We start from the raw sequence: 25,247 nt of genomic DNA, 5'->3' as shown, positions 1-25,247 counted from the left end.
CTGGTTCCTTTCTACCTGGTACAGCTAGAAGAGGACTGGCCACCCCTAGGAGCCTGGTTCCTCTCTACCTGGTACAGATAGAAGAGGACTGGCCACCCCTCGGAGCCCGGTTCCTCTGTAGGTTTCTTCCTAGGTTCCTGCCTCTCTACCTGGTACAGATAGAAGAGGACTGGCCACCCCTCGGAGCCCGGTTCCTCTGTAGGTTTCTTCCTAGGTTCCTGCCTTTCTACCTGGTACAGCTAGAAGAGGACTGGCCACCCCTCGGAGCCCGGTTCCTCTGTAGGTTTCTTCCTAGGTTCCTGCCTCTCTACCTGGTACAGATAGAAGAGGACTGGCCACCCCTCGGAGCCTGGTGCCTCTGTAGGTTTCTTCCTAGGTTCCTGCCTTTCTACCTGGTACAGCTAGAAGAGGACTGGCCACCCCTCGGAGCCCGGTTTCTCTGTAGGTTTCTTCCTAGGTTCCTGCCTCTCTACCTGGTACAGATAGAAGAGGACTGGCCACCCCTCGGAGCCTGGTGCCTCTGTATGTTTCTTCCTAGGTTCCTGCCTTTCTACTGAGTTTTTCCACTGTGGTTCTACCTCTGCATTCCTTGCTCTTTGTGGTTTCAGACTGAGTATCTGTAGAGCACTTTGTGACAACTGCTGTTGTAAAAAAGGGCTCTATAAAATGAATGTGATTGATTTAAATGAATGTACCAACAGACATACCATCTAGTATCTGCATCTTTCTATTGTCTCATTTCGAATCATGTTGTTTTTCTTCTTCTATGGTTTCTTCTTTAAAGACGTAGAAGAGGCCACGTGAAACTGTACTTTGGATGTGTGCTTAAATGCTCTGTCCTATTTCCAGATCCAATCCATTGGGAATTTGAATCGAGGCGTGCATGTCTTCTCTGCCGCAGCAGGCTCATGAATCCAAAGATGAGGCAATAGATGCAATGTGTGACCACCAGGGAGAGCAAAATCTCCGGTTCATAGATTTGTAAATTCATATACATTTTTTGGGACTAAAAGTGCAGAATAAAAACGCGTTATTTATATATTTAAAACTACAAGTGTAACAGTATAATTTTCCCGAGCTACGAATTGATTTAATTGCATATTTGCTTCATTATATCATCCTAGTACATCTTTAAAATTAATTAATTGAATCGTGCTTTAAATTAAACATGTTGTTTGACCATTATTTTTGTTTACATGTGGCAAAGCTATTACCACGGAAATTATACGTGGCCGACTTGTTTTCTTGACAACAACAAAAAGAGCAACAGATTGCTTAGCGTGACTAATCAACAGGTCCTATTCAAGGCCGAGGTGTGGACAGCATGGTCCTGTTGTAAATGCATCCTGTCCTCATCCTCCCTCAGACACGAAACGCTTTTAAAATAATGGGTTTTGTGCATAGTTTTGTGCGCATTCGAAGCAAGACATGTAGGCTATTATAAATAATCAATAATAATAGTATTATATAAAAATTACGCCGATACGCAGATAAATAAAACCAGTATCCATTATCTTGCTAGCCTGTAGAAAGTGCTCATAAATAAATTTTAAAAATAAATACGAATCGAATGAGAAGGGACGTCGCCGTAGAATCACTGACAGGATAATGTTTGAGGACCACCGAAACATATGAGTCGGTCAGATGTTGTTGATGGCTCCACCCCTGTTACCTGTACATCTCCCTAGCCATCTTCCAAACAGATCTGACCCGGTAGCCGCATATCAGCTGGCCGCCGCTGAAGCAAGAAGAGGACAACAAACCTATGGAAAGCGTTATCGCAAATCTTTTCTGAAAGGGAATAAATTAGAAAATCGCGGTTACAAAGAGAGGAAGTAGTCTTCAACAGCTAGCGAGAGCGCTAAATGTACCAGAAGTAACGGACCTGGTTCTCAACAAGGTGGAGTTTTGTGAGCGAGGGCTACCCATCGATTGCGCTTTACGCTATTCGGTTACCAGATGCAGGAACCTGATCGACAGGTTGCGCGAAGATAAGAGCTGCCTTTTCTGGAAGTATTAAACCCTTACACCAGAACAAACAAGCAAAGAAGAACAGTAATTGTATTTCCTATATGGAATTAAATGAAAGAGTTTTAAAGAAATATCCGATTTTTTTTTTTACACACAATTCGCATTTAGATATGTCTTCTTTAACGATGTGTGAATGACTGCTGTATATGGAACGAACACATCCTGTCATTTGAAGTGAAGTTTGTGCGTAACAGGTCGCTGAGAACACAACATTTACATAGAAGAAGGACTGATGAAAACGAACCGGGCACAGTAGAGGAAGAAGAAGGTAGTTAGTTTAAGCAATATGGCTGAATTGTGGGGTAGGGGACACTGTCTGGAACTACTCAAAGAGTCTGGATGCTGGTTATAGAACATGGCAACATATCCCTGGGCATCGGTAGCCTCAGAATAATGCCTAAAGGTAAACATAGTTACTATCCGGACTCTCCCTCTATCCGCATATCCAAGATGGATGTGATCATCCCGTTCTCCCCAGATGTGCCCTGTGATAGCAACGGGCAGCGCATGTGGTGGGCTTTCCTTGCCTCCTCCATGGTTACGTTCTTTGGGGGTCTCTTCATCATTCTGCTCTGGAGATCTCTCAACTACCTGTGGACCGTCTGCTGCCACTGTAATACCAAAAAAAAGGTTGGTCATATCCATGTGTCCACAGCAGCACTTTTCCAATGCATTCACAACTTGTGACAGAAATGAACTATTGTCTGTGTCGCTGTTTTAGTGTGGTACTGTGGCTTCATACCATTTGGATTCAGGATTTGTGTATTTTATTACTTGCTATAAGCCTATGATCCTGACAGTCCCTGTGCAATAATGTTTCCCCACCCAAAAAAATCACAGGAACAACATTGTTTCCTTTCCCCCAAATGAAACAACCCTACAACAGTTCTAACCCTTAACACAGTTATAACAAATGCATTACATTGTCACCCCTGAAGCATCGTTACCTATCGCCGCACAGAAGCAGCGGCCCTTACAGAGCAAGGGAAACAACTACTTGCGTGCATAAATGTTTTAAGAGCGAGTGACCTCACTGATTGAAACGCTACTAGCACGCACCGCTAAACAGCTAGCCATTTCACACCGGTTACGTAGGACACTATTTTTCTAGGCCATATTTTGCATAATGTTGGTTGAGAATAAACAAACACATTAGTATCTCTTACAACCATGTGTCATCTCGTTATCTCAAATTACATGAGCAGAATTAGAGCCAAAGAAAATAGTTAAGGCCATTGACACCAGTAGGCCTGCAATTTAGGCCTGTTTTAAACCCTTACTATAACCCTAACCATAACCCATTACCCAAACCCTAAACCTAACCACCAACCACTTACCTTAACCCTAATTGTAACCCTACCCTAAATCTAACCACCAACCACTTACCCTAACCCTAATTGTAACCCTAACCTTAACCCATTACCCAAACCCTAAACCTAACCACCAACCACTTACCCTAATTGTAACCCTAACCTTAACCCATTACCTAAACCTAACCACCAACCACTTACCCTAACCCTAATTGTAACCCTAACCTTAACCCATTACCCAAACCCTAAACTTAACCACCAACCACTTACCCTAACCCTAATTGTAACCCTAACCTTAAACCTAACTCCTAACCCTAAACCTAACCACCAACCACTTACCCTAACCCTAATTGTAACCCTAACCTTAACCCATTACCCAAACCCTAAACCTAACCACCAACCACTTACCCTAACCCTAATTGTAACCCTAACCTTAAACCTAACTCCTAACCCTAAACCTAACCACCAACCACTTACCCTAACCCTAATTGTAACCCTAACCCTAAACCTAACCACCAACCACTTACCCTAACCCTAATTGTAACCCTAACCCTAAACCTAACCACCAACCACTTACCCTAACCCTAATTGTAACCCTAACCTTAAACCTAACTCCTAACCCTAAACCTAACCACCAACCACTTACCCTAACCCTAATTGTAACCCTAACCTTAACCCATTACCCAAACTCTAAACCTAACCACCAACCACTTACCCTAACCCTAATTGTAACCCTAACCTTAACCTATTACCCAAACCCTAAACCTAACCACCAACCACTTACCCTAACCCTAATTGTAACCCTAACCCTAAACCTAACCACCAACCACTTACCCTAACCCTAATTGTAACCCTAATTGTAACCCTAACCTTAAACCCCTACGGAGAGAGATTTCATCTGTATTCTTCGTAGCTGTTTACATATCACCTAGCATTGAATGATTTATATTCCGCCATAAGCAAACAAGAAAACGCTCACCCAGAGGCGGTGCTCCTAGTAGCCAGAGACTTGTAATGCAGAGACATTTATATCAGTTTTACCAAATTTCTATCAGCATGTTAAATGTGCAACCAGAGGGAAAATAACTCTGGACCACCTATACTCCACACACAGAGATGCATACAAAGCTCTCCCTCGTCCTCCATTTGGCAAATCTGACCATAATTCCATCCTCTTGATTTCTTCTTACATGCAAAGATTATAGCATTGAGGAGTGCACCACATCTGTCATTGGCTTCATCAATAAGTGCATTGATGATGTCATCCCCACAGTGACCGTATGTACATACCTCAACCAGAAGCCATGGATTACAGGCAGCATCTGCACTAAGCTAAAGGCTAGAGCTGCCGCTTTCAAGGAGCGGGACTCTAACCCGGAAGCTTAGAAGAAATCCGGCTATGCCCTCCGACGAACCATCAAACACACAAAGCGTCAATACTGGACTAAGATCGAGTCGTACTACACCAGCTCTGACACTCGTTGGATGTGGCAGGGCTTGCAAACCATTACAGACTACAAAGGGAAGCACAGCCGAGAGCTGCTTAGTGACACGAGCCTACCAGATGAGCTAAACTACTTCTATGCTCGCTTCGAGTCAAATAACACTGAAACATGCATGAGAGCACCAGCTGTACTGGAAGACTGTGTGATCACGCTCTCCGCAGCCGATGTGAGTAAGACCTTTAGACAGATCAACCTTCACAAGGCCGCAGGGACAGACGGATTACCAGGACGTGTACTCCGATCGAGTGTACACCGGCAAGTGTCTTTACTGACATTTTCAACCTGTCCCTGACCGAGTCTGTAATACCAACATGTTTCAAGCAGACCACCATAGTCCCTGTGCCCAAGAACACTAAGGTAACCTGCCTAAATAACTACCGACCTGTAGTACTCATGTCTGTAGCCATGAAGTGTTTTGAGAGGCTGGTCATGGCTCACATCAACACCATTACCCCAGAAACCCTAGACCCACTCAAATTTGCATACTGCCCCAACAGATCCACAGATGATGCAATCTCTATTGCTGTCCACACTGCCCTTTCCCACCTGGACAAAAGGAACACCTATGTGAGAATGCTATTCATTGACTACAGCTCAGCGTTCAACACCATAGTGCCCACAAAACTCATCACTAAGATAAGGACCCTGGGACTAAACACCTCCCTCTGCAACTGGATCCTGGACTTCTTGACGGGCCGCCCCCAGGTGGTAAGGATAGGTAACACACACATCCGCCACACAGATCCTCAACACAGGGGCCCCTCAGGGGTGCATGCTTGCCCCCTACTGCGCTCCCTGTTCACTGCACGGCCAGGCACGACTCCAACACCATCATTACATTTGCAGATGATACAACAGTGGTAGGCCTGATAACCGACAACAACGAGACGGCCGATAGGGAGGAGGTCAGAGACCTGTCCGTGTGGTGCCAGGACAACAACCTCTCCCTCAATGTGATTAAGACAAAGGAGTTAATTGTGGACTACAGGAAAAAGAGGACCGAGCACGCCCCCATTCTCATCGACAGGGATGCAGTGGAGCAAGTTGAGAGCTTCAAGTTCCTTGGTGTCCACATCACCAACAAACTAACATGGTCCAAGCACACAAAGACAGTCGTGAAGTGTGCACGACAAAACCTATTCCCCCTCAGGAGACTGAAAAGATTTGTCATGGGTCCTCAGATCCTCAAAAGTGTATACACCTGCACCATCATTGCCTGGTATGGCAACTGCTCGGCTTCCGACCGCAAGGCACTGCAGAGGGTAGTGCTTACGGTCCAGTACATCACTGGAGCCAAGCCTCCTGCCATCCAGGACCTCTATACCAGGCGGTGTCAGAGGACGGCCCTAAAAATTGTCAAAGACTCCAGCCATCCTAGTCATAGACTGTTCTCTCTGCTACCACACGGCAAGCGGTCCCGGAGCGCCAAATCTAGGCCCAAGAGGCTCCTAAACAGATTCTACCCCCAAGCCATAAGACTCCTGAACATCTAGTGAAATGGCTGCCCAGACTTTTTGCATTGCCCTACCCCCCTCCCCTTTGCATTGCCCCCCTGCCCCCCTCCACCTTCCACACCACTGCTACTCTTTGATTTGAACTTTAAATAACCCTTGTCCTCATGAGGGATGATTTTCCTTGTTTTACTTGTTTGACTTGTTTGAATTTTAAGTCCCCGCAAGGTTTGAAGAACCAACACACACACACACACACACACACACACACACACACACACACACACACACACACACACACACACACACACACACACACACACACACACACACACACACACACACACACACACACACACACACACACACACACACACACATACAGTTGTCAGTCAGTCCAGAATAGTGCTAGCTGGGATAATGCTAGCTGCTGCTGCTATTACGCCAGTCTTTCGTTGTTGTCTGTCAATGAGACATTCATCAAAAATCAGTTGCCAGCAGAATACTGTGCGTCACTGTAGTGATCAAGGCCTAGATTCAATCAGATGAAGTATTAACCTGTGCTGATACCCTCAATAACCGTCGATAGCTGATACCCTCATAGACAATGTTTTGGCTGTGTCGGATGGTGGAACTGCGTTGGTGAGCAGTTGCTCTTGCGATCATTGTCACGAAACCAAACCCGCCCCACTCGCGTTAGAAGTTCACATCGAGAAAGTGAACATAATCTTCTTCTTTTTTTAACACAAAAAAATCTGGACTTTTATCATCCTAATGGAGGTGTAGATTAACTTCTCACTGTTAATGTAATTTCTGTTGATGCTTTAGGTATAAGGCCGGGAGCTACTTGTCGATTTGACAGCTCTAACGTAGGTCCACCTCCGTCTCCGCCAAAACCATGTGGGTGTTCAGCTAAACATCGGTTTGCGGCTGAGCCGTTGTTGCTCCTAGACGTTTCCATTTTACAAGAACAGCACTTACAGTTGACCGGGAGCAGCTCTTGCAGAGCAGAAATTTGACGAACTGACTTGTTGGAAAGGTGGCATCCTATGACGGTACCACATTGAAAGTCACTGAGCTCTTCAGTACGGGCCATTCTACTGCCACTGTTTGTCTATGGAGATTGCATTGGCTGTGTGCTTGAGTTTATATACCTGTCAGCAACGGGTGTGACTGAAATAGCCGAATCCACTTTCTAAGTTGCCTTCGGGAAGTATTCAGATCCCTTTGACTTTTTCCAAATGTTATTATCCCTTATTCAAAAATTGATAAAAATTAAATAAAAATTCAATCTACACAATAACCCATAATGACAAAGCAGAAACAGCTTTAACATTTTACATTTTATTTTTTTAGAAATGTTTGCTAATTTATTTAAAAAATAAAACACCGAAATATCACTTTTGCATAAGTATTCAGATCCTTTACTCTGTACTTTGTGGAAGCACCTTTAGCCAGTGATTCCATCCTCAAGTGTTCTTGGGTATGACACTACACATAGATGTTCTTTACCATTCCACCATCAGATTTACCACCAATGCTCCTTATAGGACACATCACTGCACTCTATACTCCTCTGTAAACTGGTCATCTCTGTATGCCCGTCGCAAGACCCAGTGTTTGATGGTTATTTATAAAACCCTCTTAGGCCACACTCCCCCCTATCTGAGATACAGTTGAAGTCGGAAGTTTACATACACTTAGGTTGAAGTCATTAAAACTCATTTTTCAACCACTCCACAAATGTCTTGTTAACAAACTATAGTTTTGGCAAGTCGGTTAGGACATCTACTTTGTGCATGACACAAGTAATTTTTCCAACAATTGTTTACAGACAGATTATTCCACTTATAATTCACTGTATCACAATTCCAGTGGGTCAGAAGTTTACATACACTACATTGACTGTGCCTTTAAACAGCTTGGAAAATTCCAAAAAAGTTGCACGAGAACTTCAGTTCCTTGGCAATTTCTAGCATGGAATAGCCTTCATTTCTCAGAACAAGAATAGATGGATAAGTTTCAGAAGAAAGTTATTTGTTTCTGGCCATTTTGAGCCTGTAATCGAAACCACAAATGCTGATGCTCCAGATACTCAACTAGTCTAAAGAAGGCCAGTTTTATTGCTTCTTTAATTAGGACAATAGTTTTCAGCTGTGCTATAATTGCAAAAGGGTTTTCTAATGATCAGTTAGCCTTTTAAAATGCTAAACTTGGATTAGCTAACACAACGTGCCATTGGAACACAGGAGTGATGGTTGCTGATAACGGGCCTCTGGACGCCTATGTAGATATTACATACAAAAATCAGCAATTTCCAGCTACAATAGTCATTTACCACATTAACAATGTCTACACTGTATTTCTGATCAATTTGATGTTAATTTAATGGACAAAAATAGCTTTTCTTTCAAAAACAATGACATTTCTAAGTGACCCCAAACCTTTGAATGGTAGTGTATATATAGAGAAAGAGAGATAGAAACAGAGAGTGTATGTATGTATGGATAGATAGATAGATAGATAGATAGATAGATAGACACAGAGAGAGCGGTATGTATAGATTCAGTGGGGAGAACAAGTATTTGATACACTGCCGATTTTGCAGAGTTTCCTACTTACAAAGCATGTAGAGGTCTGTAATTTTTTTAATCATAGGTACACTTCAACTGTGAGAGACGGAATCTAAAACAAAAATCCAGAAAATCACATTGTATGATTTTTAAGTAATTAATTTGCATTTTATTGCAATACATAAGTATTTGATCACCTACCAAACCAGTAAGAATTCCAGCTCTCACAGACCTGTTAGATTTTCTTTAAGAAGCCCTCCTGCTCTCCACTCATTACCTGTATTAACTGCACCTGTTTGAACTCGTTACCTGTATAAAAGACACCTGTCCACACACTCAATCAAACAAACTCCAACCTCTCCACAATGGCCAAGACCAGAAAGCTGTGTAAGGACATCAGGGATAAAATTGTAGACCTGCACAAGGCTGGGATGGGCTACAGGACAATAGGCAAGCAGCTTGGTGAGAAGGCAATAACTGTTGGCGCAATTATTTGAAAATGGAAGTTCAAGATGACGGTCAATCACCCTCTGTCTGGGGTTCCATGCAAGATCTCACCTCGTGGGGCATCAATGATCATGAGGAAGGTGAGGGATCAGCCCAGAACTACACGGCAGGACCTGGTCTATGACCTTAAGAGAGCTGGGACCACAGTCTCAAAGAAAACCATTAGTAACACACTACGCCGTCATGGATTAAAATCCTGCAGCACACGCATGTCCAGGGCCGTCTGAAGTTTGCCAATGACCATCTGGATAATCCAGAGGAGGAATGGGAGAAGGTCATGTGGTCTGATGAGACAAAAATATATAGCATTTTGGGCTAAACTCCACTGGCCGTGTTTGGAGGAAGAAGGATGAGTACAACCCCAAGAACACCAACCCAACCGTGAAGCATGGAGGTGGAAACATCATTCTTTGGGGATGCTTTTCTGCAAAGGGGACAGGACGGCTGCACCGTATTGAGGGGAGGATGTATGGAGCCATGTATCGCGAGATCTTGGCCAACAACCTCCTTTCCTGAGTAAGAGCATTGAAGATGGGTCGTGGCTGGGTCTTCTTGCATGACAACGACCCGAAACACACAGCCAGGGCAACTAAGGAGTGGCTCGGTAAGAAGCATCTCAAGGTCCTGGAGTGGCCTAGCCAGTCTCCAGACCTGAACCCAATAGAAATTCTTTGGAGGGAGCTGAAAGTCCGTATTGCCCAGCGACAGCCCCGAAACCTGAAGGATCTGGAGAAGGTCTGTATTGGGGAATGGGCCAAAATCCCTGCTGCAGTGTGTGCAAACCTGGTCAAGAACTACAGGAAACGTATGATCTTGGTAATTGCAAACAAAGGTTTCTGTACCAAATATTAAGTTCTGCTTTTCTGATGTATCAAATACTTATGTCATGCATTAAAATGCAAATTAATTACTTAAAAATCATACAATGTGATTTTCTGGATTTTTGTTTTAGATTCCGTCTCTCACAGTTGAAGTGTACCTATGATAAAAATTACAGACCTCTACATGCTTTGCAAGTAGGAAAACCTGCAAAATCGGCAGTGTATCAAATACTTGTTCTCCCCACTGTAGATAGATAGACACCGAGAGAGCGGTGTGTATTGATAGATAGATAAATAGATAGTGCCATTTTGGATAAATCCCTATTCTTATCCTCTAAACTTGTAGAAAAATCTAATACATTGTTCAGTACAGGTAACAACTCATCAAATATGTGGCTAGACAGTGAGTTCCTAGTGAGTTCCTAGTTGATTTCCTAGTTGAGTTCCTAGTTGAGTTCCTAGTTGAGTTCCTAGTTGAGTTCCTAGTTGAGTTCCTAGTTGAATCCTCCAGTGTAGTAATGATCTCCCAGCCTAATGCACATTAGTGAGAGAGATGGCAAAGGGAGGGGAGGACAATCCTCTGACCTTCAGTGATCTCTCGCTCTCTCGCTCTCTCGCTCTCGCTCTCGCTCTCTCGCTCTCTCTCCATCTCAATTAATTTAAATTCAAGAGCCTTTATTGACATGGGAAACGTATGTTCACATTGCCAAAGCAAGTGAAATAGATAATAAACAAAAGTTAAATAAACAATAAAGTCAACAGGAAATATTACAATCACACATAAAAAGAATAGACATTTCAAAAATCATATTCTGTCTTTATACAGTGTTGTAACAATGTGCAAATAGTTAAAGTACAAAGGGCAAATAAATCAGCATAAATATGGGTTTTATTTACAATGGTGTTTGTTCTTCACTGGTTGCCCTTTTCTTGTGGCAACAGGTCACACATCTTGCTGCTGTGATGGCACACTGTGGAATTTCAACCAGTAGATATGGGAGTTTATCAAAATTGGATTTCTTTTCGAATTCTTTGTGGGTCTGTGTAATCTGAAGGAAATATGTGTCTCTAATATGGTCATACATTGACTTGGCAGGAGGTTAGGAAGTGCAGCTCAGTTTCCACCTCATTTTGTGGGAAGCGTGCACATAGCCTGTCTTCTCTTGAAAGCCAGGTTTGCCTACGGCAACCTTTCTCAATAGCAAGGCTATGCTCATTGAGTCTTTACATAGTCAAAGCTTTCCTTAATTTTGGATCAGTTACAGTGGTCAGGTATTCTGCCACTGTGTACTCTCTGTTTCGGGCCAAATAGCATTCTAGTTTGCTCTGTTTTTTCTTAATTCTTTTCAATGTGCCAAGTAATTATCTTATCTTTTTGATTTCTCATGATTCGTTTTGGTCTAATTGTGTTCTCTCTCTCTCTCTCTCTCTCTCTCTTGTTCTCCTGCTCTCTCACTGTTACCAATCATTGTATCAACCATGTCTACTATAGATCATTCAATCACTCTAATCAGCGTGGATTTATTTGAGAACACCGATTTGAGTTACTTAAGAAAATAATCATCAGTGTATCTCATTTTGATGTGTTGACTTTCAATAGCGGATGAGATGACAGCTACTGTAGAGGCAACACTAAGAGACCTGAACCAGTATAGATGACCGCTACTGAATTACTGAACACTAGGTAGGAGTTGGTTAAATCACAGAGAGACTGGAACACTAGGAGTTGGTTAAATCACAGAGAGACTGGAACACTAGGAGTTGGTTAAATCACAGAGAGACTGGAACACTAGGAGTTGGTTAAATCACAGAGAGACTGGAACACTAGGAGTTGGTTAAATCACAGAGAGACTGGAACACTAGGAGTTGGTTAAATCACAGAGAGACTGGAACACTAGGAGTTGGTTAAATCACAGAGAGACTGGAACACTAGGAGTTGGTTAAATCACAGAGAGACTGAAATACTAGGTAATAATGAGAAGCCAGTGACTTTTCTGAACCATATCGAACGAACATGAATCACTCTTCCTCCCCCGCGTGCCATCCATCTCTCCCTCCCTTCTGCTCTCTCCTCTTTTGCATTTCTCTCACTCACTCGCTCCTGTCATGTCTTCTCTCTTCCACTACCCCCCCCCCAATAATCACACACCCACACACAAAGGTGTAATGTCAGACAGTCGCCAGGCAACAGATTCAATGTCAGTCAGTTGGCAGGCAATGGATGTAATGTCAGTCAATCGCCTAGCAACGTATGCAATGTCAGTCAGTCAACAGGCAACAGATGTAATGTTAGTCAGTCTACAGGCAACAGATGTAATGTCAGACAGTCGCCAGGCAACACATGTAATGCCAGTCAGTCAGTCGCCAGGCAACACATGTAATGCCAGTCAGTCGACATGCAACAGATGTAATGTCAGTCAGTCGCTAGGCAACAGATGTAATGTCAATCAGTCACCAGGCAACAGATGTAATGTCAGTAAGTCGACAGGCAACAGATGTAATGTCAGTAAGTCGACATGCAACAGATGTAGTGTCAGTCAGTCGCTAAGCAACAGATGTAATGTCAGTCAGTACCAGGCAACATATGTAATGTCAGTCAGTCACCAGGCAACATATGTAATGTCAGTCAGTCACCATGCAACAGATGTAATGCCAGTCAAAAGGCAACTGATAAAATGTCAGTCAGTTGCCAGTCAACAAATGTAATGTCAGTCAGTTGCCAGGCAACAGATGTAATGTTAGTCAGTCGCCAGGCAACAGGCACATATATGTATACTATCTTTTGGGGTGGTTGCTAAGCAACAAACAACGTATTTCATTATAAGAGAAAATCCTACCCTTTATGCAATTGTTTAGGCTCAGGATCTAGCTTGGGTAGCAGAGAGACAGTTAGTGTAGAGACACCGTTTCCCCCCCACCCCCACCCAGTCATGTGATTAGCATCACAAACAAAACAGTGAGATAAGAGCAGGGTCTTTTAGTTTCCTAAATCATCTGTTCTGTTCTCTCTCTCTGAACGATATATCCCCCCCCCCCCCCCCCCACCCACTCCAGTGTTCTAGAATGGGGGAGCTCTACTTCTGGGCTAATTCCCAAATGACATCCTATTCCCTTTATAGTGCACTATTTTTAACCAGGGCCCATATAGGCTCTGGTCAGACGTAGTGCACTATATAGGGAATAGGGTGCTATTTTGGATGCATTCCCTAGATTGACTGTAATCCCTCCCCTCTGCCCTCGTTACCTGCTCTTTCATAGATCTGAGACAACTGTGTAGGGGTAAACAACGGGCGAGATGCGGAACAGAGATGAGGAACTGAGCATGTTTAAGCAATAAGGCACGAGTGGGTGTGGTCTATGGCCAATATATCACGGCTAAGGACTGTTCTTAGGCACGACGCAACGCAGAGTGCCTGGACACAGCCCTTAGCCGTGGTATATAGGCCATATACCACAAACCTCAGAGATGCCTTGCTGCTATTATAAACTGGTTAACAACATAATTAGATCAGTAAAAATGCATGTTTTGTCATACCCATGGTATATGGTCTGATATACCATGGCTGTCAGCCAATCAGCATTCAGGGCTCAAACCACCCAGTTTATAAGTAATAATAACAGACAGGAAAGAGATGCGGAACAGTTCATGTTTAATAAAAACAGACATTAAAGAGATAAGGAACATGTTTGGTCCATATAGCCATTCAGTAAGTTGACTAGGAGGACAAGGATCCATCATCTTCACAGTTTATAGTGTGCAGCAGGTTGGGGTCAATTACAATTACATTTCTAATTCCAAATTAAAGTCTGGATTTCAAGCAGGAAGTGGAGAATTTATTTGGAATTGGATTGGAATTGGATTGGAATTGGATTGGAATTTACTTGGAATTGGATTGGAATTGCAGCAAACTTAAACAAAAGTTAATTGGAATGTAATTGGAATTTAGACTGTCTGCATTGAAATTGAATTTGCAACCCAAATGGCACTCTATTCCCTATATAGTGCTCTACTTTTAGGGTGGTCCTAGTCAAAAGTAGTGCACTATGAAGTGAATAGGGTGTCATTTGGGATGCTACCCTTAAACTGATGGAGATTTGGGTTAACCATGGCCCCATCCATGCCCTCTCTAATCAATGTGTATCACTGCTGAGTGACTCAGAATGTCTAGAGATGTGGAGGGAGGAGGGGAGGTGGGGTGGAGGAGGGGGAGGAGGAGGAAGAGGAGGGTGGGGAGAGAGGACGACTGGAGAGGACAGGGGAGGATGGAGGGGGTAGTGTGAGGGGATGGATGAGGAGAGAGGGGGATGGATGAGGAGAGAGGGCGATGGATCTGTCTGCTTCACGTCTGGTCTGATCAAGTCTAGAACCATAGGCATGGAGAAGAGACAGGATGATGAGAGAGGAGAGAGAGAGGAGGGTTAAGAGACAGGATGATGAGAGAGAGAGTAGGGTGAAGAGACAGTAGAATGAGAGAGAAGAGAGAGAGGAGGGTGAAGAGACAGTAGAATGAGAGGAGGGAGAGAGGAGGGTGAAGAGACAGTAGAATGAGAGAGGAGAGAGAGAGGAGGGTGAAGAGACAGTAGAATGAGAGAGCAGAGAGAGAGGAGGGTGAAGAGACAGTAGAATGAGAGAGGAGAGAGAGAGGAGGGTGAAGAGACAGTAGAATGAGAGTGGGGGTAGAGAGGAGGGTGAAGAGACAGGATGATGAGAGAGGAGAGAGGAGGGTGAAGAGACAGGAGGATGAGAGAGGAGGGTGAGGAGAGGAGAGAGGAGGGTGAAGAGACAGGAAGATGAGAGAGGAGAGAGGAGGGTGAAGAGACAGTAGAATGAGAGGAGAGAGAGAGGAGGGTGAAGAGACAGGAGGATGAGAGAGGAGGATGAGGAGAGGAGAGAGGAGGGTGAAGAGACAGGAGGATGAGAGAGGAGGAGGAGAGAGGAGGGTGAAGAGACAGGAGGATGAGAGAGGAGAGAGGAGGGTGAAGAGACAGTAGAATGAGAGGAGAGAGAGAGGAGGGTGAAGAGACAGGAGGATGAGAGAGGAGGATGAGGAGAGGAGAGAGGAGGGTGAAGAGACAGGAAGATGAGAGAGGAGGGAAAATTAGGAAAGGAGGAGGGATGGAGGGAGGAGGAGAGGGGGCGTTCTGTTTGATTCACATCTGGTGACTGGTCTGCCAAACGGATCAGACCTCGAACCATGTACACACGCAGTCCCATGTTCACGCCACAGGCATGTCCCTAGACTGACACACTGTCTTAGTGATACTCACTATGTTGTTTATTGATCAAACACCACACATGCAACCTGAAGAGAGACTTTAGCCCAAAACCCTGAAGCCTGTTCTTCAGAATGACTGGTGCTGTACTGAGATTGAATCCACCTTTAAACCTACAATAAACACCAACGCCTGTTAATCAATTTGACTGGTGCTGTACTGAGATTTAATCCACATTTAAACCTACAATAAACCCTAAAGCCTGTTAATCAATTTGACTGGTGCTGTACTGAGATTTAATCCACATTTAAACCTACAATAAACCCTAAAGCCTGTTAATCAAATTGACTGGTGCTGTACTGAGATTTAATCCACCTTTAAACCTACAATAAACCCTTAAGCCTGTTAATCAAATTGACTGTACTCAGATTTAATCCAAACTTAAACCAACAAAGCTTATTGTAGATATAATAAGGTAATAATCATACAATTAATGAAATACTACCAATGATCAACAAGTGAGTTGTTTATTAGCACTCATTTCAGTACCTCATTTCACTGGTCATGTCTGTTTTATATGCCATGCATTCAAATAGATTCAACTGTAGCTGAGAGAGGAAGAGGGAGAGAGATTGCATATGGCAGTTCAATTCTTACGTGGAAAGAGTTATAGGGCTCTATACAGGCTGTTTGGCCGAAGCGTTACAGATTGAGCGATTGAAAATGTAAAGATAATTACCAATTGACCCCGACACGTGCAGCATTTACAGTGAATGCAGTCTCCACTAACACTAACACAATATTACCTTTTAAACATCAATTGGGTTTTAGCGCTGAATTACTGCGACATGGCTTGAATAGAGCCCTTATTCCTGTTCTCTGTGAAGGATGTGAAACTCCCGTATCTTACAATGTTATGCCTAGGTGAGTTGAAAAGGATTATGGGTCAAAAACGAGAATGGGAATGAATGAAGATGTTCTGGAAATGTTCAAATTTAAGCAGTCACAGAAGGAGTTTCACAGAAGGAGTTTCACAGAAGAGTAATACTATTATGAGTACAGCACTAAGCAGCCTGAAGGAGTTTCACAGAAGAGTAATACTATTATGAGTGCAGCACTAAGCAGCCTGAAGAAGTTTCACAGAAGGAGTTTCACAGAACAGTAATACTATTATGAGTGCAGCACTAAGCAGCCTGAAGGAGTTTCACAGAAGGAGTTTCACAGAACAGTAATACTATTATGAGTGCAGCACTAAGCAGCCTGAAGGAGTTTCTAATTATTTAACTGGACAAAAATGGGATATTGCACTTATTAGACCGTACCCCAAATAAAAGTAGCTTTAATCCTACTATTTTATGTTATTTATTATTATTATTATTTTTATTCTTCCTTTCGTCTTTTAATTTTCTTCTCCATAGAGAACGGATTCATTTATAATCGAGATTTTGTGACATGTGTAGTAATACGTTTAAAAAAAAAAATAATGCAAAGAAATTGTGTCGGGTGGAGGGACACGTTCTATTTCTGTTCAAAGACTCCTTCCTTTGAGAAACGTTGTTGAGGGATCCAGGGAGGATACGATCATAGGGCTGATCAGTGACATCTACTGTCAGATGTGGTAGAGCCTAGATTTAGGCTGGATGAAAGTGTAACCTAAATATAGACGGAATACATAATGTATCAGATCATCAGAAAGCTGATCATTTACCAAGCTAGTGCTGTTACAGTGGTTGGTGATGTATGGATGTATGCTTGAAAGTTCCATTGATATGTTATTAATCACATTTTTACGGGGAACAATTATAATTAAAAAAACAAAGTAATTTTTTCATCAGTGCAAAATTGACATCAGAACTGCAAAAACTCCAGAAAGACTCAGGCTTACCTGAGAACATTGTTGTTGTCATGTTGTGTTGCTACCATGCTGTGTTGTCATGTGTTGCTGCCTTGCTATGTTGTTGTCTTAGATCTCTCTTTATGTAGTGTTGTTGTTGTCTTTCTTGTCGTGATGTGTGTTTTGTCCTATATTTATCTTTTATTTATTTAATTTTCATCTCAGCCACCGGCCCCAGCAGGAGGCCTTTTGCCTTTTTGGTAGTTGTAAATTGTAAATTGTAAATAAGAATTTGTTCTTAACTGACTTGCCTAGTTCAATAAAGGTTAAATAAAATACAAAAAATACAAGCTTGGCACACCTGTATTTGGGGAGTTTCTCCCATTCTTCTCTGCAGATCCTCTCAAACTCTAAACGAGATACAATCAACATTTTTTTTACATCAACAAATAAAATAGTAATTGGTAATAATATTATGCATTTTAAATAGCACAACCATATTATGTCACTGACATTTCAGAATAGCTTATCCCAAACAATGAGCGAGCATGCCACAGGTAAAGTAGAGACTGAAGTAGAGATGGGCACGCCACAGGTAAAGTAGAGACTGGCAGGCCACAGGTAAAGTAGAGACTGGCAGGCCACAGGTAAAGTAGAGATGGGCAGGTCACAGGTAAAGTAGAGATGGGCAGGCCACAGGTAAAGTAGAGATGGGCACGCCACAGGTAAAGTAGAGATGGACAGAACCAGAACGCCCACTGCCACGAGATTCTCAAGCTGGTGAGTTGCGGTAGGAATGTTACCAACTAAACAGTGTTTTTTTAAGGGTGGCAAAATAATATAACATGAGCTAAGCATAAATGTACAGTAAAGAAACACTATTGCTGTCACATACAAATGTGAGCTCTTATCTGAACATGAATAAATAGGCAACTTTTAAATGACACGCAATCGGCCTGGAATGGATTAGGCCTACCGGTATTTCAGAGACTGGATTGTCACAGATTCTCCTTCAGGTACGTGTACAGATAGGGCTGTACCTTTGCAGAGCACATGCCCCTTTGGCCTTCCAGTCTCCAAAGTTCCGTCTTGGGTGGTGGTAGAATTTGGTGGTAGAATTTGGTGGTAGAATTTCTTTGTTTCCTTTATTTTGTCATTGTTGTTCGGAACCCACTGCCAGCCAGTAGGGCGGGATTACCAAACGGCCACATTTTTGGGGGGTTGGGGCCTCCCCAAGGTAAGGCCCCCCCCCCCCATATAGCATAAGATAGAAAAATGTGTAGAATTGCTGGAAATTAGCTTTAAAAATGCAAACATTTATTTCAGCCTCATGACAAAATGTGTAGAATAGCAGAACATTTGCTTTAAAACTGCTAAATGTTCTCTCAGCCTCATGGCAAAAAAATATCTGCAAAAGCATGAGATGAGCTATAAAACAGCGCCTTCTTTCCCCTGCCTCATGGCAAAAAGTGGCAAAAAATGTAGCATTGCAGGAAATTTGCTTTAAAGCTGCAATGTTTTCTCTTAGCCTCATGACAAAATGTGTAGAATAACATTACACAACTACCGACCACAACCACACAACGATTTCTGCTTGCCTCATTCATTCTTTATTAATTCATATGGTATTATAAATGGCGAATCCAGTAGAAATGAAAAGGATGTTCACATCTCGGTCCCCTAAAGGTGAGAGCGGCGATCTTTTCCCTCTGAAGATGAAGCCAGGCGGCCATCTTTGATTTATGAGGTGATCTTTTCACTAAACTAATTGGTCTGAGGGATGTCTGATATCACCGCTGGCCATTTATCTCTGAACTCTGCCATTTCTGACATTAACAATTCATAGAGAAAGGCTTTTTTCATTCTACATTTTTAGACCTGCTCATTAACTAGCTGAGAGGATCACAGTGTGAAGCCAATTATATGTATTTAATGCCACCATTTAACTTAACCTTCTTCATCACCTTTTAACATGACCTTTTTTTTTTTTTTTTTAGCTTTTCCTTCATCATCTTCTCTTTTTTTACTACTCTGTCATTATCTCCGCTCAGGGTACAAATTGACCAGGTGTTGTTTAAATGTCACGTGTCAATCAAACAGCCACTGAACGTTTTCCTGACCCCTGGTTTAGAACAATGTGGAGAGAACCACAGATCAGTATCTGACATCTGAGAGCTCAACTGACCCCTGGTTTAGAACAACGTGGAGGGAACCACGGATCAGTATCTGACATCTGAGAGCTCAATTGACCCCTGGTTTAGAACAACGTGGAGGGAACCACGGATCAGTATCTGACCCCTGGTTTAGAACAACGTGGAGAGAACCATGGATCAGTATCTGACCCCTGGTTTAGAACAACGTGGAGAGAACCACGGATCAGTATCTGACATCTGAGAGCTCAATTGACCCCTGGTTTAGAACAACGTGGAGAGAACCACGGATCAGTATCTGACCCCTGGTTTAGAACAACGTGGAGAAAACCACGGATCAGTATCTGACATCTGAGAGCTCAACTGACCCCTGGTTTAGAACAACGTGGAGAGAACCACGGATCAGTATCTGACCCCTGGTTTAGAACAACGTGGAGGGAACCACGGATCAGTATCTGACCCCTGGTTTAGAACAACGTGGAGAGAACCACGGATCAGTATCTGACCCCTGGTTTAGAACAACGTGGAGAGAACCACGGATCAGTATCTGACATCTGAGAGCTCAATTGACCCCTGGTTTAGAACAACGTGGAGAGAACCACGGATCAGTATCTGACCCCTGGTTTAGAACAACGTGGAGGGAACCACGGATCAGTATCTGACCCCTGGTTTAGAACAACGTGGAGAGAACCACGGATCAGTATCTGACCCCTGGTTTAGAACAACGTGGAGAGAACCACGGATCAGTATCTGACATCTGAGAGCTCAACTGACCCCTGGTTTAGAACAACGTGGAGAGAACCACGGATCAGTATCTGACATCTGAGAGCTCAACTGACCCCTGGTTTAGAACAATGTGGAGAGAACCACGGATCAGTATCTGACATCTGAGAGCTCAACTGACCCCTGGTTTAGAACAATGTGGAGAGAACCACGGATCAGTATCTGACATCTGAGAGCTCAACTGACCCCTGGTTTAGAACAATGTGGAGGGAACCACGGATCAGTATCTGACATCTGAGAGCTCAATTGACCCCTGGTTTAGAACAACGTGGAGAGAACCATGGATCAGTATCTGACCCCTGGTTTAGAACAACGTGGAGAGAACCACGGATCAGTATCTGACATCTGAGAGCTCAATTGACCCCTGGTTTAGAACAACGTGGAGAGAACCACGGATCAGTATCTGACCCCTGGTTTAGAACAACGTGGAGAAAACCACGGATCAGTATCTGACATCTGAGAGCTCAACTGACCCCTGGTTTAGAACAACGTGGAGAGAACCACGGATCAGTATCTGACCCCTGGTTTAGAACAACGTGGAGGGAACCACGGATCAGTATCTGACCCCTGGTTTAGAACAACGTGGAGAGAACCACGGATCAGTATCTGACCCCTGGTTTAGAACAACGTGGAGAGAACCACGGATCAGTATCTGACATCTGAGAGCTCAACTGACCCCTGGTTTAGAACAACGTGGAGAGAACCACGGATCAGTATCTGACCCCTGGTTTAGAACAAGGTGGAGAGAACCACGGATCAGTATCTGACATCTGAAAGCTCAATTGGAGGTTCATTACCATAAGTGTATTAGTATATAACATTTCATGACTACAACGTGTCTTTTTTTTATCCTGCTAAATCAATGGTTGTGAATGATGCCTCTGCTCTCGTCTATATTGAAGACAGGTTGCAGTAGATTAGATCAAAAGGGCTTCAAGCTTTACAGAGATTATAGTACCACAAACAGTATTTTTATATATATATTTATTTTACCTTTATTTAACCAGGTAGGCTAGTTGAGAACACCTTTATTTAACCAGGTAGGCTAGTTGAGAACACCTTTATTTAACCAGGTAGGCTAGTTGAGAACACCTTTATTTAACCAGGTAGGCTAGTTGAGAACACCTTTATTTAACCAGGTAGGCTAGTTGAGAACACCTTTATTTAACCAGGTAGGCTAGTTGAGAACACCTTTATTTAACCAGGTAGGCTAGTTCAGAACACCTTTATTTAACCAGGTAGGCTAGTTGAGAACACCTTTATTTAACCAGGTAGGCTAGTTGAGAACACCTTTATTTAACCAGGTAGGCTAGTTGAGAACACCTTTATTTAACCAGGTAGGCTAGTTGAGAACACCTTTATTTAACCAGGTAGGCTAGTTGAGAACACCTTTATTTAACCAGGTAGGCAAGTTGAGAACACCTTTATTTAACCAGGTAGGCTAGTTGAGAACACCTTTATTTAACCAGGTAGGCTAGTTGAGAACACCTTTATTTAACCAGGTAGGCTAGTTGAGAACACCTTTATTTAACCAGGTAGGCTAGTTGAGAACACCTTTATTTAACCAGGTAGGCTAGTTGAGAACACCTTTATTTAACCAGGTAGGCTGGTTGAGAACACCTTTATTTAACCAGGTAGGCTAGTTGAGAACACCTTTATTTAACCAGGTAGGCTAGTTGAGAACACCTTTATTTAACCAGGTAGGCTAGTTGAGAACACCTTTATTTAACCAGGTAGGCTAGTTGAGAACACCTTTATTTAACCAGGTAGGCTAGTTGAGAACACCTTTATTTAACCAGGTAGGCTAGTTGAGAACACCTTTATTTAACCAGGTAGGCTAGTTGAGAACACCTTTATTTAACCAGGTAGGCTAGTTGAGAACACCTTTATTTAACCAGGTAGGCTAGTTGAGAACACCTTTATTTAACCAGGTAGGCTAGTTAAGAACACCTTTATTTAACCAGGTAGGCTAGTTGAGAACACCTTTATTTAACCAGGTAGGCTAGTTGAGAACACCTTTATTTAACCAGGTAGGCTAGTTGAGAACACCTTTATTTAACCAGGTAGGCTAGTTGAGAACACCTTTATTTAACCAGGTAGGCTAGTTGAGAACACCTTTATTTAACCAGGTAGGCTAGTTGAGAACACCTTTATTTAACCAGGTAGGCTAGTTGAGAACACCTTTATTTAACCAGGTAGGCTAGTTGAGAACACCTTTATTTAACCAGGTAGGCTAGTTGAGAACACCTTTATTTAACCAGGTAGACCAGTTGAGAACACCTTTATTTAACCAGGTAGGCTAGTTGAGAACACCTTTATTTAACCAGGTAGGCTAGTTGAGAACACCTTATTTAACCAGGTAGGCTAGTTGAGAACACCTTTATTTAACCAGGTAGGCTAGTTGAGAACACCTTTATTTAACCAGGTAGGCTAGTTGAGAACACCTTTATTTAACCAGGTAGGCTAGTTGAGAACACCTTTATTTAACCAGGTAGGCCAGTTGAGAACACCTTTATTTAACCAGGTAGGCTAGTTGAGAACACCTTTATTTAACCAGGTAGGCTAGTTGAGAACACCTTTATTTAACCAGGTAGGCTAGTTGAGAACACCTTTATTTAACCAGGTAGGCTAGTTGAGAACACCTTTATTTAACCAGGTAGGCCAGTTGAGAACAAGTTCTCATTTACAACTGCGACCTGGCCAAGATAAAGCAAAGCAGTGCGACACAAACAACAACACAGAATTGCACATGGAATAAACAAGCGTACAGTTAATTACAAAATAGTAAAATGTTTTTACAGTGTGTGCAAATGTAGTAAGATTAGGGAGGTAAAGGCAATAAATAGGTCATAGTGGCAAAATAATTACAATTTAGCAATTAAACACTGGAGTGATAGATGTGCAGAAGATGAATGTGTAAGTAGAGATACTGGGGTGCAAAGGAGCAAAACATAAATAACAATATGGCAATGAGGTATTTGGGTGGGCTGTTTACAGATGGGCTGTGTACAGGTGCAATGATATGTAAGATGCTCTGACAGCTGATGCTTAAAGTTAGTGAGGGAGATATGAATCTCCAGCTTCAGTGATTTTTGCAGTTCGTTCCAGTCATTGGCAGCAGAGAACTGGAAGGAAAGGCGGCCAAAGGGGGAGTTGGCTTTGGGGGTGACCAGTGAAATATACCTGCTGGAACGTGTGCTACGGGTGGGTGTTTCTATGGTGACCAGTGAGCTGAGATAAGGTGGGGCTTTACCTAGCAAAGACTTATAGATGACCTGGAGCCAGTGGGTTTGGTGACGAATATGAAGCGAGGGCAGCCAACGAGAGCATACAGGTCGCAGTGGTGGGTAGTATATGGGGCTTTGGTGACAAAACGGATGGCACTGTGATAGACTGCATCCAATTTGCTGAGTAGAGTGATTATGATCAAATAGCCACAGTAGCCAACTTGGCCACTGTTAAAACTGTACCTTAAAGCGAGTACAGCCTCAGTGTTCACAGTAAACGCACAATGGAAGTTATACAGAATTTTTTGGGTAACATTAATCACACCACAAGGCTTTAACCACCTACAGACTCAGTCACACCCCAAGGCTTTGACCACCTACAGACTCAGTCACACCACAAGGTTAACCACCTACAGACTCAGTCACACCCCAAGGCTTTAACCACCTACAGACTCAGTCACGCCACAAGGCTTTAGCACCTACAGACTCAGTCACATCCCAAGGCTTTAACCACCTACAGACTCAGTCACACCCCAAGGCTTTAACCACCTACAGACTCAGTCACACCCCAAGGCTTTAACCACCTACAGACTCAGTCACACCCCAAGGCTTTAACCACCTACAGACTCAGTCACACCACACAGCTTTAACCACCTACAGACTCAGTCACACCACAAGGCTTTAACCACCTACAGACTCAGTCACACACCAAGGCTTTAACCACCTACAGACTCAGTCACACCCCAAGGCTTTAACCACCTACAGACTCAGTCACACCCCAAGGCTTTAGCACCTACAGACTCAGTCACACCCCAAGGCTTTAGCACCTACAGACTCAGTCACACCCCAAGGCTTTAGCACCTACAGACTCAGTCACACCCCAAGGCGTTAACCACCTACAGACTCAGTCACACACCAAGGCTTTAACCACCTACAGACTCAGTCACACCCCAAGGCTTTAACCACCTACAGACTCAGTCACACCCCAAGGCTTTAGCACCTACAGACTCAGTCACACCCCAAGGCTTTAACCACCTACAGACTCAGTCACACACCAAGGCTTTAACCACCTACAGACTCAGTCACACCCCAAGGCGTTAACCACCTACAGACTCAGTCACATCCCAAGGCTTTAGCACCTACAGACTCAGTCACACCCCAAGGCTTTAGCACCTACAGACTCAGTCACACCCCAAGGCTTTAACCACCTACAGACTCAGTCACACCCCAAGGCTTTAGCACCTACAGACTCAGTTACACCCCAAGGCTTTAGCACCTACAGACTCAGTCACACCCCAAGGCTTTAGCACCTACAGACTCAGTTACACCCCAAGGCTTTAGCACCTACAGACTCAGTCACACCACACGGCTTTAACCACCTACAGACTCAGTCACACCCCAAGGCTTTAACCACCTACAGACTCAGTCACACCACAAGGCTTTAGCACCTACAGACTCAGTCACACCCCAAGGCTTTAACCACCTACAGACTCAGTCACACCCCAAGGCTTTAACCACCTACAGACTCAGTCACACCCCAAGGCTTTAACCACCTACAGACTCAGTCACACCCCAAGGCTTTAACCACCTACAGACTCAGTCACACCACACAGCTTTAACCACCTACAGACTCAGTCACACCCCAAGGCTTTAACCACCTACAGACTCAGTCACACCACACGGCTTTAGCACCTACAGACTCAGTCACACCACAAGGCTTTAACCACCTACAGACTCAGTCACACCACAAGGCTTTAGCACCTACAGACTCAGTCACAATCCCAAGGCTTTAGCACCTACAGACTTAGTCACACCCCAAGGCTTTAGCACCTACAGACTCA

At 43.4% G+C, this 25,247-nt stretch overlaps 1 pseudogene across 1 annotated transcript in view; it reads left to right on the top strand.

Annotated features, from left to right (window-relative positions):
- Nucleotides 1-1,695: 1,695 nt before the first annotated feature.
- The window catches only part of LOC109870220 (calcium-activated potassium channel subunit alpha-1-like), a 222,277-nt pseudogene continuing 198,725 nt past the window's right edge, over nt 1,696-25,247 (top strand). Inside the window, exon 1 of the transcript XR_004205441.1 lies at nt 1,696-2,661. The product of XR_004205441.1 is annotated as a calcium-activated potassium channel subunit alpha-1-like (transcript). The remainder of the gene's footprint in view (nt 2,662-25,247) is intronic.

The sequence above is a fragment of the Oncorhynchus kisutch genome, linkage group LG25 (genome assembly GCF_002021735.2).
Source record: "Oncorhynchus kisutch isolate 150728-3 linkage group LG25, Okis_V2, whole genome shotgun sequence".
NCBI lineage: Eukaryota > Metazoa > Chordata > Actinopteri > Salmoniformes > Salmonidae > Oncorhynchus > Oncorhynchus kisutch.
This window is presented reverse-complemented; position numbering and strand designations above follow the sequence as displayed.